Raw genomic sequence first — 15,629 nt, 5'->3', positions numbered from 1 at the left:
CTGTCTCAGGCCTGTGAAAGATTAGTGGGTCTAAACGTTTTTTGTTTTCATTTAGATTATCTTGATCCCACACTCCCTGTCAAGTGTTTTGTTGGTTTTTGGCTTTATTTCAGAGCTGATGCACCCATCTCTGGAATTTGAAAGTGGTGCTCTGTGTCTGCTGTTGTTTGTCATAGCATTAATATCTTTAAATGGCATGAAATTTCTATTAATGTAAATACATATTAAAAAAAACTTTGCAACTGGTATTTCATTTTGCTTGTGCTATTACACTATCTTGAATTTGAATACAGGTTTGGAAGTATTGTAACTGATCATCCATTTATATTTTGTGTTCTCTTTGTGTCAAGCGTAAAATTGTTAAATGTTTTCAATGTTTGCTTTACTGTGGTATAAAGCCAGAATAGGACATAATTTGTAGGATGACAGATGAAGGAAATAAAACATTCAAAATCTTGCAGATACAATTTTTGTGGGAAAACAGCTTTGCATTTTTCTTAAACCATACAGCTCTTGATTGTAGAGAACCAGAGTAGAGTTTGGTGTTTCTATTTTGAATGAAATAATCAGAAGAAATATGTTTCCTTTTACCTGTTAACAAAATAGGAGCTAAAGAAAGTCAAAGAAAAACGAATGTATTGCATAGGTATAGTTTTGTGTTAGGGGGAAGATACAAACGTCAGCACTTCCCATATTGTAAGGACAGACAAATGCATCACCATCACCTGGATGGTAACCACTAGACAGATTGTCAGCTTTCTACCGTGACTCCCTCACTTAAACTCTGCCTGTGTCACCATCTTGTAGCTTTCTCCAATACTCCAGACAGCTGATCAGCTTAATCAATCTGTTGCTGTACTCGGCTCTGAAGCTATCAAGGGCATGAGTGTAACAGAGGCCAGAGTGCGAAGAGGGACTGAAAGCTTGCAAATCGGTGTTAGGGATCTAATGTGGCCTGCGAAAGTGGTGTATTCAGCATTGTTCAGTGGCATAGCAATGCTTACCTTTTGTAGTGAAGTATGTTCTTGTCTTCTCTTCCATCAGCTTCTGTGTGGACTGCAAAGCCATAAGGAGTTGAAAATGTCAATGCCTGACTGTAGGTGGACTGGGCAAGCAACGTCTGTGTGTTTTCTTGCAGTGCAGTGGTTTGTTAAGACTTGGGCAGATAAAGATGTACATTTTTGCCCTGGTAATCCTGTTACTTTGATAACATTCCTTTTGCAAATCAGTTATAGAGGACTATGTCCCAAGTATTTCTAAATACACCAAGACGAAGATTAAAAACTTTTTTTCATTTCTGTTAGTGTCGTATACTGAGAATTTAGTGGAATCTGAAAGAAAGCAAAGTTAAGTAAAAAACAGACAAAGCAAGCACGTTTCTCAGAAACAAGTATTTTAGTTGTATGCTAAGGAAGTTCTGATGTAGGTTTCAGATAGTGGTTGTGGTTTTTATTTTTTTTTGTTCATGCACAGCTGAAAGTGTTAGATGGTAACTGTTCATTTCTATTAAGAACAAAAGATACATCCCAGTAATTGATTTTGTGAGCAGATGTTAGTTTGTAGGGTTTTTTCCCCCTTTGGGTAACTATCCACAAAAATTTACTAGGTGGCTCTCTGGTCTAAATGTCTTTCACTGCATTGGAATGGTAAAAAATAAAACACATTCCTTCAGTATGCTTTGGTAGTGTCATATCTAAACCAGTTGTTTATTGATTTTCTCATGTTAAAGATTTAACCGCTAGAGGGCCCTGAAGTATTTAATATTAATTTAAGTGGTTCCCATATTCTCCTTTCTTCTGCTTTGAACTAGGCTCCGTTTTTTTTATAATTGCTATTATACAGTTATTAGTTTTGTTCTTGCACATACCAAATGGTCTAAAGTATTCAGTTATAGTTGTACATTAACTTGTAATTTCATTCTTTGCATTTTTTTTCCTGACAACAACTTGTCAGAAGCATCTGTTAGGTGGGAGAGGTTTCATCAACAATTTTTAGAAGACCTTTCTGACTAAACCCATTGGAACTGGAATCTTGTATTTCATGAAGGCATATCATATCTTAATGTGTTTATAATGTAGTGGAAAACTAGTGAATTTAAAAAAACAGGGTACAGATAGAAGAGAAAATTAGTCCCAGGAGACAGACAGATTGGAGTGGTCAGGAGCAGGTAGGAGCAGAGGTGGGTCTTTCTGATTGAATGCAAGTACCTTGTAAAGAGTTTTACCAGGAGTTGTCTGGGTAGCTTGGGGGACAGTTTGCTTTTGGATGTTGCATATTAGATCAATGTGATGTAGGCTAGGTCCCCTGTACAGAGTGTGCCCAAAGATAGTTGAAAAACCAAGAAAAAAAAAAACTGTCAAGATAAATGACTGGGCCTTTATGGCAGCTGACGTGGTCAGTTTTAATGCCTAGTTTTATTGACAGAGTTGGAAGTATCTTCTTGCTTTCAGTGTCTTTTTTTTTTTCCCACTCTCTTTTTAAAAATATATAAATACCAAATGCAAAGAGTAGGTAGCAGTGTACTTGTCTCTCTGTCTTTAGTTTACAAAATTAAAACATACGTAACATGCATATTTCTTTCTTCTGTAATGCTGTGCTTCCCTCTTACTATTCTTCTCTTTTTGTTGCCACCATAGCTATGTCCAGACTCAGCTAAATCCTACACAGTATTTAATGGTGCTTCTATTTTGGTATTGTGTAGGTTTTCACAGCCAAATTTGCATCAAAAGAACACGTTACAGAAAGAAAAGAACAGCTGAGGAGCACAGTACTGTTGTTCTAAATTTGTTTCTACTAGAAACAAGAGCCAAATAAGTCACCAAAAGTGTTTTAGTGTCTTAAGATAGTTGGCAATCACTGAGAGGGTACTTAAGCCTAAGGAATGCTTCATTATCTTAGAAATTATTTCTATGCATTAATGTAAAATAGGCGTAAAAATTTTGAGTCAGAAATGAAAGTGTAAATAAAAATACACATTTGAAAGTGGCCTCTTTCTTCACTTTTGAAATTTTACAGAGTGCAGCAATAGTAATTGTTTGCTAATACTGCAAATCAGTGGAGAAAATATTTTCACATATTTATATGTGGCTGAAAACATGGTAGAATGGAAACAGGCTGAAAACAATGGGAAGAATGAAACAAATTTTATAGTAGGTTAATAAATGACTGAAGCAGCAGAAAAGCTGTTTTAGGAAGAACAATCTCAGAGCAGCTGTTTGAGCTGTAGCCCAGAAAGCAGTTTGCAGAGTAAATGGAAGATACAGTCCCAGTTCTGAAGTGCTCAGTGTCTAAGTTAGGCATAAACATTAATGTAATGAACACTAAGTAAATTTAAATGCTAATAAGATTACTTAGATGTTTGTATGATTTGTTCATACAGTGGAGCTTTAATTCAGCTAGTACAAAGCCACTTTAACTGCATTCATGGGAGAAAGGGTGCAGAAATCTCAGCATTAAAATCAATAGATTTGAATTACCTCTGGTTTGAAAGAAGCTAGATTATTTTTGTAAAGATTTTGCTTAGCCATTTGGATTAAACTTTGGTGTTTGTTTACCAAATCAATAACCTTTAAAAAATAGTTTAACTTGTGTTGTAGATTTTTTTTACAAGTTACATGTTTTTCTGTGTCAACATTTCCCCTTGGTAATTTAAAACTCATGGAAACAAATGTTTTTAAATGTGTGGCGTGGTTTATGTTCATTTTCTTCCAGTTTGTTGCTGTTTCAGGTGGTAAATGAAATGGTCCTCTTGCCAATGTTATGGGAAATATTGTCCATAAAAAATAATCACTAGAAAATACTATTCAAGGACACTGAACTTGCGGTCAGCTTTGGTGGTGAGCTTTCCTTCAAAAGCAATCCTTAAGTTAAAAGTAGGTTATGGAAAGCGGTTCAGAACACACTGTTCTGGCGGGTACTGTTCTGTTCCCGAACCATTAGTCACATCTGTTTGCAAGAGTTGGCCTGGCTCAAGGAAAATCTTCTAACGCTTTTAGTTTCCTTCTTTCTAGAAAACAAAAAAAAGATTCTTCCCTGCAAATATATGTGTATGTTTTTACAGGAGAATGCCATGTTTTGTACTCCATGCTCTTCCTTGTCAAGGGTCAATACTTCCTTAACACTGGCTGCATTAGAAGTTGGTCTGTACTGGTGAAATTATTTCCCTTTCAGTCACTCCTGGTCTTCTCATGTACCCACCTTTTGTTTCTTTAAAAAATGCTCTTCTTCTGTCTAGCAGATCTTAAGATGCTCCAGAGCTTCTCTTTGCATGTTTGCCACTTGGCCTTTTTATGCAAACACTGGTAATATTCTATTGTGTCATTCTCTGAGAAGTATTTATCTCACTTTCAGCTCCAAAGCATCATTCCACCCAAGTCTGCACCGTTTCACTTTTTAAAAATTATTTATTATTATTTTTATTTAAACCTGCTCTGTCAGATATCTGGCCAACAGCCTAAAATAGGGATGCTACGGTAACTAACTTCTTGTCCATGCCCCCAGATTTTTCATGTTACTCTGCTTACAGACCATGATGTCTTCTTCCTATTAGGCTGGGCCTTTAGTATGGGAGGCAGTTTTGACATAGGCTTTAATCATATGCTGCTTAATTTATTCTGGAGCTAAATCTCCTATTTGTTGCCCTGTAATACATCTAAGACTTTTTATCTTCTGGTTATGACATTCAGGTTTCTGTTTTTACTTCAACACTGCAGCATTTCCTTTGGCTTGGAGTTTGCTGCCTGGAATTGCCTCCTCAAATCCATTCAGAAGGAAATTATCCTCCCCATTCACTGATATGATCAAATTACCCAGGGACTGAATCCCTCAAATATCTGGTCTTCCATCATTACATGCAATACACATTTTATTTCTTTGTATTTAAGGACCTCTGTAAGTACAGTTTCAAGCTCTTTCTGCTTACACTGTCAGTGAAGTGCTGAATGCCCCCTCTGGTTTAGCAGTGTCTTCTGCCTTTAACTCAGTGTCAGGTGGGGTCACAGCATCACAGAATGGCTGAGGATGAAAGCCACCTTTGGAGCTCATCTGCTCCAGCAGGGCCACCCAGAGCAGGGTGCCCCAGACCATGCCCAGGTGGCTTCTGGAGATCTCCAAGGAGGAGACCCCGCAGCCTGTAGGCAGCCTGTGCCAGTGCTCAGCCACATGCAAAGTAAAGGGTCATCCACAAGGTGGCGTCTCAGGTACCTGCTCCACAGGGGTTTCATTCTCTAGATTAAGCCCTGTCATGATCTCTTCTTTCCAGGACGGTGCTTTAGCTGTGGCTTGGTAGGGGGTCGTTGGCTGCTAGCTTGCAGTTCCTTCATCCTGCCTGCCAATTGTAGTATGTCAGAAATCAAGAAAAAGTGATGTATTTTGGCATTCTGTTTCAGGTGCCGTAGTAGAATAGAGCAGTGCTCGAGATTCCTGTAAACGAGAAGTAGAACTGTCCTTGAAGGTGTGAGCTACAGCTGATTTATTACATGTATTGGTCTGTAGTGCTATTCATGGCTAATAGTTCTCATAGATAGAGTTAGGAATTTGTCATCAGGGAATGGGTAAAAATTCAGCTGGAATGAGCTCAGTGAAATCTTGGAAACAAATATACGATGCATTTAATTTTGTGGATCTTTATATGTGGCTGATAATGGCTCAGATCAGAGGATGCTTTCATAAAGTTAGTATTGAGGATGTTTTTTATAACAGCAAGCAGTTATGTGTGTGCATTTCTGTAGCTGAGTTCAGAAGGTTTGTAGGTGAGGAAGGAGGGGAAGGCTAGTAGAGGGAAAAAACAAGACATCAAATGGTTACAACAAGAGTAAACAGTATTGCAGATGAAATTACTGAACAAAGGAGTGAAAAGTATCTAAAGGGTGGGTCATCCTAGCGGTTACATGGTTTGTATACTTTGTAATATTCCCATGGTTTTTTAAGTGAAAGTCAAGCTGTGACAAACATCTTGAGAATGCTTAGTATAAATGGAAGCTACAGACAGTGGAATTTGCAGCAGGAAAAAAGCAAGTCAAGTAAGAAAACAGCATGTGTGCTATTTTCTGTAAATAAATAAAAAAAAAATGAATGTTTGATTGACCAGATGTTTATGGATTAAAGAGGCTTTTTGCACTGCTAATAACCCAATTCATGGCTTGGGCAACTCAGCTGTATAGAGAGCTGTTTGAAGAATATCAGTAATGTCATAGCTTACATGGTTTGAAAAGACATGGAAAAAACAAACAAACAAAAAAACAAACAGCATTATCAAATCATTGTTGGAAGACGTTTTTCAATTTAATCTTGTTGGAGTCATGAAACAGATGCTGTTCTCAGCATTGGAGATCATTATTGTATTCTGTGACATTGCCAGGTAAGGGAAATGTGTGGTGTAAATCTCTTGACAGTTTTCTTATGTGTGAAGATGACATCTTCATAACTGCCTACCTTAACTGTCCTTCACAGTTTGGGACACAACACAGGCACGCAGTATCCTTCAGATGAAATTACTATTCTGGTATGAGTCCAGAGGTGTGTCACTGGGAAAACATAAGAAGGAAGTTTCAAAGCACTGTGTCAGAATGCAGTGCAAGTGCTCTCAGAGAGCTTTTCCCAACTTGGGTGACAAATTAGATAAAAAATGGTAACCCCATCAATGGTGTAACAGCAGGCCATTGCAGGCCTTGCCCAGCCCATGTGTTCTTGTAAATTCCTCCTGTCAAAAAGGAAACTGTGCACACTTCCTTGGTAGTTCATACCTGGTTTGAAGGTTCATTATTTTTCCTGTAACTGCAATCTGCATGAAAAAAGGATTGTGTTCAGGAGCTGTTTTTGTGGTGTTCTTGCACTGATTAGTCATATTCATGATTTAGTGTTTTGTTTTTATTTCCTGGCAGTTGAACTGGCAGTTGTTAAATTAAAAATGATTAGATTGATCTGGATGGTTGTGCAACTTCTTACAGTCAAAAAATGTAACTTTTAATTAGAAAAATGTACCATACTGAAAGAAGCAGGGAAATCAAAATACTCTTTTCATATTTTGGCACATACTTGATTCATTCATAGGAGAGAACAAAAACTGCAGGAGAAGGTGACATGTAAGTAGTTCTACTTTTTGTTGTCCTCTCTGGTTGTTACGATATTACTTGCTTATTTATTTCTATATATATTTGTATACAGCTGACTTCTCACAGCAGTTTTAGAAGTTTCTCAACCCCACAGCAGGATGCTGAAGGTCATGATTACAAATCCAGATTGGAGCCTGGAGCTCTGCACCTTGGTCCTCCTGCAAGTGGCAACTCCATGTGGAGTGCTGCTGGTCCTGTTACTAGGGGGAGAGTGGATGACAGCAACCAATTTATAATAACTAATTTTCCCCAGATATCTGTAAGAAAAATAACTGTGATGTATTAATTGGCTTGGTGGACAAATAAATTTCCGTGTTCAATAATCCTAAATTGAAGGGGCGATTTACATTTGAAATTTTTTGAACCTGAGTTGGAGGTCATTGCTCTGATTAAAGTCACTCAAATGGTGTTGTTATTGCAATGTAATTCACATTAGTAATTTAATTTCCAGTTTTCAGATAGTGCAAGTATCATTTGAAGAAGTGACCATTTACTGATGGAAGTCTGCTTTGCTGATAAGATAGTAGAGACGTTAAACACATCACGGATTTTCTCTGTGGAGCTGGTGATTTTATCTGATGGGCTTGTGTAAACTGGAGTGTTGTACAATTGTTTTCAGTATAGAGACTGTGTGCTGCACTGAGGTGGGAGGATGGGAGACACACACCTGTGCACACAGGTGGAAGTTGTCTCACCTGTGTTAAAGTACAGGTAGAAACGATACAACTGTTGAGTGTCTCAGCAACTCTTACCTGTACAGATACTGGGGAGCGCTCAGGTCTTTAGGGTAAGCCAGCCATTTGTTTATATGTTTTGAGGTGACTAGAACAAAATTTAAGGGGTTGTTCTTTTTAAAAGTACCCGAACTCCAATCAAAGCTGCTAATTCTGTTTGGAATGAAAGTGAATTTTGGACGAGAGTAAAATCCTTTGTTAAGGATACAGTTACGCTAGTACTTTGGTGCTACTCTAATCCATACTCTAGGCTACTCTGCACGTTGGCTGTTCCGTGGTGACTTTCAGTGTATGTGTCCTGTGCTTGAAACACAAAGGTAACACAACCGTTTTCATTGAGCGGTAAGCTAGCTGGACTTCTGCAGGGGTGAATGTGTATGTACAGTTTGGTTGACTGTGGAGGAGCTAACATATGGTGAAGCAGTATATATGTAAATGATGCCAGCTCATTCTTATAACCAGAATATGAATTACATGTTTTCATTTGTTCCAGATGTCAGTGGAAATGTTCCAGTAACCTGCAGCTATAGCTCAGACATTGAAATGGAGAAGGGTTCTTAAGCTCTTAAAGCTGTCTTCCAAATTTTTATTTTAACAGACTCTGTATGTTTGTTGGTGTATTTGATAAAGTCCTAGCATTTTCTTAATAGCACCCTCCCTTTAATTCTCCTAAGACGTTGACTTGGCACGTAGATTCTCAGCTGTGAAACACTGGCATCATTGACACCTAGGATGTGTTAATTCCTCAAGTTTTACTTCTTCTTCCCTGCCATCATTGTTAGTGCTAAGGGTTAGAAATTAATCAATTTTAATCAAAATGATACAGTGATACAAGTGAGGGTAGTGTGGGAGGGAAAAAGACTGAAACTCTGTGCATGTTTGGCATACAGATAGCAGTGACAGTAGAGAGAAAAGATTAATTCCCTTTTTATGCATCCATCATCCTCCCCACCTTAAGTTACAGAAGAGAGAAAAGCTATGAAATGTGTTTATTTTTCATAACAGAATAGAACGTATTCATATTCATAATTTGAAGAAAATGAAGTTGAAATGGGTTCTCAAGTACCATCAGTCTCCTGAACTGAAAGAGGGAACAAGCCTTTGTCTTCCAGGTTATTTTTAATAGTCCAATTTTGTTCTTGACTGTTTTACAAAAAATTTTCTCTCTTAACAGATGTTCATTTGATGTATAATATAGGTAAGGTGTTTTCAGTAAATTAGGGTTACAAACAGCATACTTTAAAAATGGATGCTTTGCTTGGGAATTTGGAATAGTAAAAATGACCATAAGAAATCAGTACTTACGTTTACTCCTACATTTATGTGGATATTTTTTGAATTCTTAATAAAGAATTTGAAATTGTTTTAATAATTAACTTTTCCGGTAAAAATCCTACTATTACGATATTTTTTTTTAATGCAGAAAGGTTTTATGTATATATATGTGTTTTGCATTTACATGGAAGGATCTTCCTGCACAGAAGCAGATGCATGTACTTAAAAACAGTTTTTAACAAATATGCCTGAATGCATTGTATTCCTCTTCTTTTGTTGTGCCTGTCTCTCTTGATTCTTGTCAGGTGGAAGACAACTGTCTGCCCCTTCATCTCTTCATACCATCCCTTTACACCTATGCTACATGCCCTTTTGTTTGCTGTTTCTAGGTTGCCTTTTCCCCATCTCCATACAGATTTCATACACTCCTTGCAATGGGCTTTTTGGCACTGTCATTTTGCTCTACATACCCCTGTGCAAAGTTGTTGCTGGCAGGGACCTTAATGTGGAGATGGAAGCAGCAGCTCCCCACATAGGGAGGACGTAAGTGGGACCCTTCTACCTTTCTTCATTCTTCTCAGGGCAGTGTTGCATTTGCTATAAAAGATTTCCTGTTATGTTTGAGAGAAAGGGAAGTAGGAAGAGGAAAAGGCTGAAAAATAAGACCTTCTTTTCTGAGGAACACATAAACAGTTGTGCAGCTGTCAAAAATCCTTACTTACAGTATTAATTGATGTGTTAACTGTTCTAATTCTATGAAAAGATTCCACATGGATTTGTGTCTCTAAGTAGAGAAGTTAAGCTTCACCATAAAACGTTTGTAATACAGCATGCTTGTTCTTCCTCACATTCTTGACAAAAAAAAACAAGCAAACAAACAGAAACCAAAAAACACCCAACTTCATTTGTCTCTGAAACTTAATAAAAGCATTTGTATTTCCAGTTAGTGGATGTAAAAGTATATGCATGTAATGTACCAGTTTTGCTATCTATATATGGATGAGCTGTACACAGGTTTGTAAACTCCTTGCCTAAAAAAAAAAAAAAAAAAAAAGTCTCAATTTCATTACAGATTCATGGATCTAAAAAGAAAAATAGCCCAGCCAATATTCTTTGGCTTACAAAGAACTTTAAAAAAAATCTATAGCCGAGGAAAACTGTAAACTGATGACTGGACTTCATTTTTGTTTTCCTTGAATCTGAAGGAACATCCATTTTCCTAGGCAAGATTTTAATGTACATTTAATTATTTAAGTTCAGTGTTTCCATCAAAGCTCACAAAAAGCCCAGTTGTGTGTGCAGCAGCATTTTGAGGACAATGGAAAATACTTGAATTTAAATTGGATTGGAGAAAGTTGTCAGTCAACCCAGAAAATTCTACTCCTCTTTTGAGTATTTTATGACCAGATTGACTTAATGACTGTCTGTTCAGGCCAGCTTTGGATTTTGAAGAATGAGAATTGAACATAGCATGGGGAGCTCTGCTGTCCTTTCTCTAGCCCACACAAGCCAGGGATGTTGCTCCTTTCTCCTAGATTTCTCACACAGGTTTGCAGAATGAAGGATTCTGATAGGGTCGTCATTGACTGTAATGGTTGCTGACTTGATTATGTAAAGGTGTGGAGATGTGGAAAACATTGTTGAAACTAAGCGGTAAAGGACTGGAAGTAGAGTATATAGTTGTAAATGTTTAGTTATCTGATCCAGTTCTAAAAATAAATTGTTGCCCAGGACTCAGGCACAGAATAAGACCACAAACTCACTTTGGCATAAGAATTTGAATACTAATGCCTTTGAGTTGCCTGGGTAAAGAAATGCTTTTTTAACGGTCATAATCAAATGCAGTTATGATGAACTTGCATTAAGTTATTATTTGGAGTACATACTTTGGAATCATGTACCATTTGTTACTCAAAATCAAAATGTAATTTCTTGAGCCTTCGCAAAATGGAAACTATCAATTTTATTATTATTTTTTTTTAATTTGTAACACTAAGATGTATATACAGCTGTTGGTTAAGATCCCTGGGTTTATGCCATCTTGTGTAATGTAGGATTTTGATGAGACAGATTAAATACCTCATTTACTTGGTCCAGTCATTCTGTGTCTGAGTGTGTACAGAATACAAGGTTCTATATCTACATTCATCTGAGGCTAAAATTTCATACAGTCCATCAGAGGGATACTGGGTTTGAAGTGATGACTTTTGTGGTAATAGGGAAGACAGGCAGGAAAGAGCTCTGTAAATTAGTCTGAGTGTAGGGCCCTTTGAAATACGATGGATCATTTCGAAGTCAGAAGTGCTGCAAAAAGCCCAAATAAGGACTGTGATGAGACAAACACCTCAGCTCTGACATGAAAAGGTAATTAACTCTTTTTCTTGACCACATCCATCCATTCAATACCTGACTATATCCTCCGCAAATCTGGTGGGAGCACTTGTGTAGTGGACTACTGGGAAGTGCATGAGAGTGACTACTCATTATGTTGCTAGTATCATTGCATATTGCAATTTGCAAAATAATTCTAAGCTGCTCATATTGTAGATTCAAGGGTGACATGTGCCAGAGTTGTTTCCAGTGGTGTTGTGCTCCACAGTGAGGGGAAGGACAAAAGAGAAAGGAAAAAGTGTAAAAATGGCTACACAGTCAAGGTACATACATCCTTTTTATGAGTCTTCACCATGCAGATAAAGTGGTACTTACTACAGAGGAGTTATATTTGACTCCTGCCTCTGAAAGGGCTTAAAGGAAAAGAGGAGCTTCAGTCAAACTAATAAATAATTATTGTGTAGCTTTTTGATGTTACAAAAGTGAATTGAAATTTACATGGCAGTTTATTCAACATGTGATTCATAATTAGCATATTAGCAAATGTATTTAAAAAGGAGTATGTTATGTGTAAAACTTTTGATACAATCCCATGCAACATCCTTGTCTCTATATTGGAGAGACATGGATTTTTTGGATGGACTGTTTGGTAGATGAGAAATTGGCTGGATGGCCACATTAAAATAGTGGTCAACAGCTCATTGTCCAGGGGGAGACCAGTGATGAGTGGTGTCCCTCTGGGGTGTGTCTTGGCACTAGTAATATTGTCACTGGTGGGAGGGACAGTGGGATTGAGTGCACTCTCAGCACGTTTGATGATGACGTGGAGATGAGTGGTGCAGTCGATGCGCTGGAGGGAAGAGATGCCATCTAGAGGGACCTGGGTGGACCTGAGGGGTGGGCCTGTGCAAACCTCATGCAGTTCAACAAGGCCAAGGGCAAGGTCCTGCATCTGGGCCAGGGCAATCCCAAGCATGAATACAGGCAGGGTGATAAGTTGATTGAGAGCAGCTCTGAGGAAAAAGGCTTAGGAGTGCTGCTGGCTGAAAAACTGAACGTGAGCTGGCTGGCAGAAAGCCACCCATGTCCTGGGCTGCACAGCAGCATGGGCAGCAGGGTGAGGGAGGGGATTCTCCCCCTCTGCTCTGCTCTCGTGAGACCCCACCTGGAGCCTTACGCTCAGCTCTGGGGCCCCCAGCACAAGAAGGACATGGAAGTATTAGAACACGTCCATAGGAGGACCATCAAGATGACCGAGGGGCTGGAGCACCTCTCCTGTAGAGACAGGCTGAGGGAGCTGGGGTTGTTCAGCCTGGAGAAGAGAAGTCTCTGGAAGACCTTACAGCGAGCGGCCTTCCACTAAGAAAAGGGGGCTGCAGGAAAGCTGGGGAGGGACACTTTGTCAGGGAGTGTAGGGATAGGACAAGGGAGAATGGTTTTAAACTAGAAGAGGGGAGATTTAGATTAGATATCGGAATAAATTCTTTACTGTGAAGGTGGTGAGGCATTGGCATGGGCTGCCCAGCAAAACTGTGGATGCCCCATCCCTGGCAGTGCTCAAGGCCAGGCTGGATGGGGCTTTGGGCAACCTGGTGACATGGGAGGTGTCCCTCCCCATAGCAGGGGGGTTGGAACCAGGTGATCTTTCAGGTCACTTCCAGCCTAAGCCATTCTGTGGTTCTATATTTGATTTTTAACATTGTTTGGAAGACAACCTCAGAATGGATTTCATTGATCCAATTTCAGTATGTTGACTTATGAAAGAAAGAAGTGTGCTGCTGAGAGAGGACTTAGCATGAAACTGAAGTCTGTTTTCCATTTTCAGCAGTCTGTATTCAGGTAGTATTTCAGATGCAAATCACATGAAAAATTGGATGTGTATTAAGAGGGATGTATTTTCAGGTGTGTCTATATCACAATTTACTGTGAGTAGAATGTAGAGATCTACCTTTTATCTTATGCTTGTTGATGGGAATTCCTGTGTTTTTGTTAGGAACATTTCGTATAGACAGATTTCAAAGTACAATGCCAGCAACTTTGTGTGTTTTAAAATACAGGATTTGAATAAAAAGTAGCCAATGTGTCTCGATTTTTCTCAGTTGTATGCTAAAATCCTTTCTCTGATAAAAATACCAGAATTACACTTAGTAGTTTTATCCCTCTATTCCTCTGGCATTGTAAACATTTCATCTGTGGGTAGTAATGCAAATTTTATTCTTCAGTTTCCCTAAGTCAAGTCTTGATGTATAAAATCTATTAAATCAGAGTAAATCACAGTTGCTAGTAGAAGATACTATTTTTTTTTTTTTTAATTCTCTAATTTAAAAACAAACGAAAACCTCCATCACTTCCATTTTCAGTTGAGTTCTGCAGAGATATTATGTAGTCGTATGTGGTATTGAGAATTATATTTTGGGCTGAACACTTGCCAGAGAAAGCATTCACTTAAAGTTAAGCTTCTGAAATGTAAACATGAGGTAAATTCAGTCTCAGTTTCAAATCCTGATCTCATTTTTCATTTTTTCTTTAAAAGTGTACCATTAAAACTACTCTGTCTTCCTCTGTTTCCTTCAAATGTATTTTCCATTTGTAAAATAATTTAACTAGCTTTTTGCTTTTGGCTCATTGATCACAAATCCTAGCAAATTAGTAATTTGAAAGGTAGATGGTATAGAGCATCTGTATGTAACAGACTAAAGTAAACCATGGGGAAAGATAATTTCTCTGCTTCCTCACATCTGATAACTTTTCGCAGTAAGTCAAGGTAAGTAGCCATTCATGGTTAAAATGTGCCATTCTTAATTACAGGAATATGGCAGTGAAAGGAAAATTTGAATATAGAGACTATAATTATTGACATTCTTAGTATTTACTGTATTAGAAATGTCAGTGTGTTTAAGCATCATTGTACATCTCACAGGAAAGCCTAAAATAATTTTTTGAAAAATTAACAAGTTCATCTCATCACATTTAATTGATTCTAAAATCTCTATCAGCTTATCAAAGGAAACATTAATTATAAGTATAATTGACTAGCCAGCTGTTCCGTGTTTTCTGTCCAGAAGCCTGTATTAAAAACATTACAAAACATGTAAAGCTCTTTTTCTGAGGCAGATGAGAAGTTCCTCGTACCAAATTCTCACGCAGTGAGGTTTAAAGTGTAGTTTCTTAGCTGAATGCACGCTGGGTGACCAGAACCTACAGGTTTGATTTCATATGGGGGCAGGCTAAGTCCTCAGTTGGCACAGAAAAAAACACTTCTAAAACATGGCATACACAGCTAGCACGTCGGAATGCTTTGTTCCCAGAGGGGGGCATTGCATGACTAAAGCTGAACGTGTGGTTGCATTCTCCTTTCTACATACACAAAATTTTCTGACAGTGGGGTGGTTCAGAGGCTCGGGTGTTGTATTGGGAGCAGTAAATAGGCATGTAGTGAAAACAAGCTCTATCTTACCAATTTGTCTTACCTTAACACCTAAAAATGTGCAAGTTATTACTGCATGGGAAGAGTATGTTATGTCCATTAGGTTTACAGTGTTCATTCCCAGGGCTGTGAATTATTTCCCCCAAGTACAAGAAGGGCCTCATGGAACCTTTCTTTATTTCGGTTTTCCTTTTGTGAGGTGGTTGCTAAATGTGCTTTAGCAACCCCCAGCTCTATCTTCCTTTAGAAAGGGAATGATAAGGCTTGATACACATGATAAGGCTTGATACACATGATAAGGCTTAAAAGGCATAGACCACCTACAAAAACAAACTCTATACTAATGTACAGTTTGATTACTGAAGCTTATTCAAAGCACAGTGGGTTTGATTTGGGGATGGAAATGCTTAGTAGTTTGTTTATGGTCTATGATTACATCTGTAGTTACAAATGTTGACAGTTGCACAATCTTGTTGCAGCTTAATATTTTTATTTTTGTGCTGTTAGAGGAGACTTGTTACATATCCCAAACATTGATCCTCCAAATAGAGGGAAATAGAGGGAAAAAGAAGGAAAAATCTAGTAGACTGAATAGTTATATAATCTATCATATCCTTTCAGTTGGAGTCAGTTCAAATTTTGCTGTCAGTGGCATGAGAAGAAATGCAATTTGAATAGCAAGTTATGCATGCCAGAAATCAAAATATAACTTAAGAGATTTTGTGCCATGCTCTCAGCAGAAAAATATGG

At 38.1% G+C, this 15,629-nt stretch overlaps 2 protein-coding genes across 4 annotated transcripts in view; one reads left to right on the top strand and one right to left on the bottom strand.

The window, feature by feature from the left end:
• The window catches only part of DHFR (dihydrofolate reductase), a 40,760-nt gene extending 34,295 nt beyond the window's left edge, over positions 1-6,465 (bottom strand). The window contains exon 1 of the mRNA XM_035309627.1: positions 6,461-6,465. The gene's annotated coding sequence lies outside the window, so the exon portion shown is untranslated. The remainder of the gene's footprint in view (positions 1-6,460) is intronic.
• MSH3 (mutS homolog 3) overlaps positions 1-15,629 on the top strand; it is a 119,752-nt gene that overhangs the window by 11,851 nt on the left and 92,272 nt on the right. The window lies entirely within an intron of this gene.

The sequence above is a fragment of the Oxyura jamaicensis genome, chromosome Z (assembly GCF_011077185.1).
Source record: "Oxyura jamaicensis isolate SHBP4307 breed ruddy duck chromosome Z, BPBGC_Ojam_1.0, whole genome shotgun sequence".
NCBI classification, from domain to species: domain Eukaryota; kingdom Metazoa; phylum Chordata; class Aves; order Anseriformes; family Anatidae; genus Oxyura; species Oxyura jamaicensis.
Note: the sequence above shows the minus strand (reverse complement) of the source record. Positions and strands in the feature narration are given on the sequence as shown.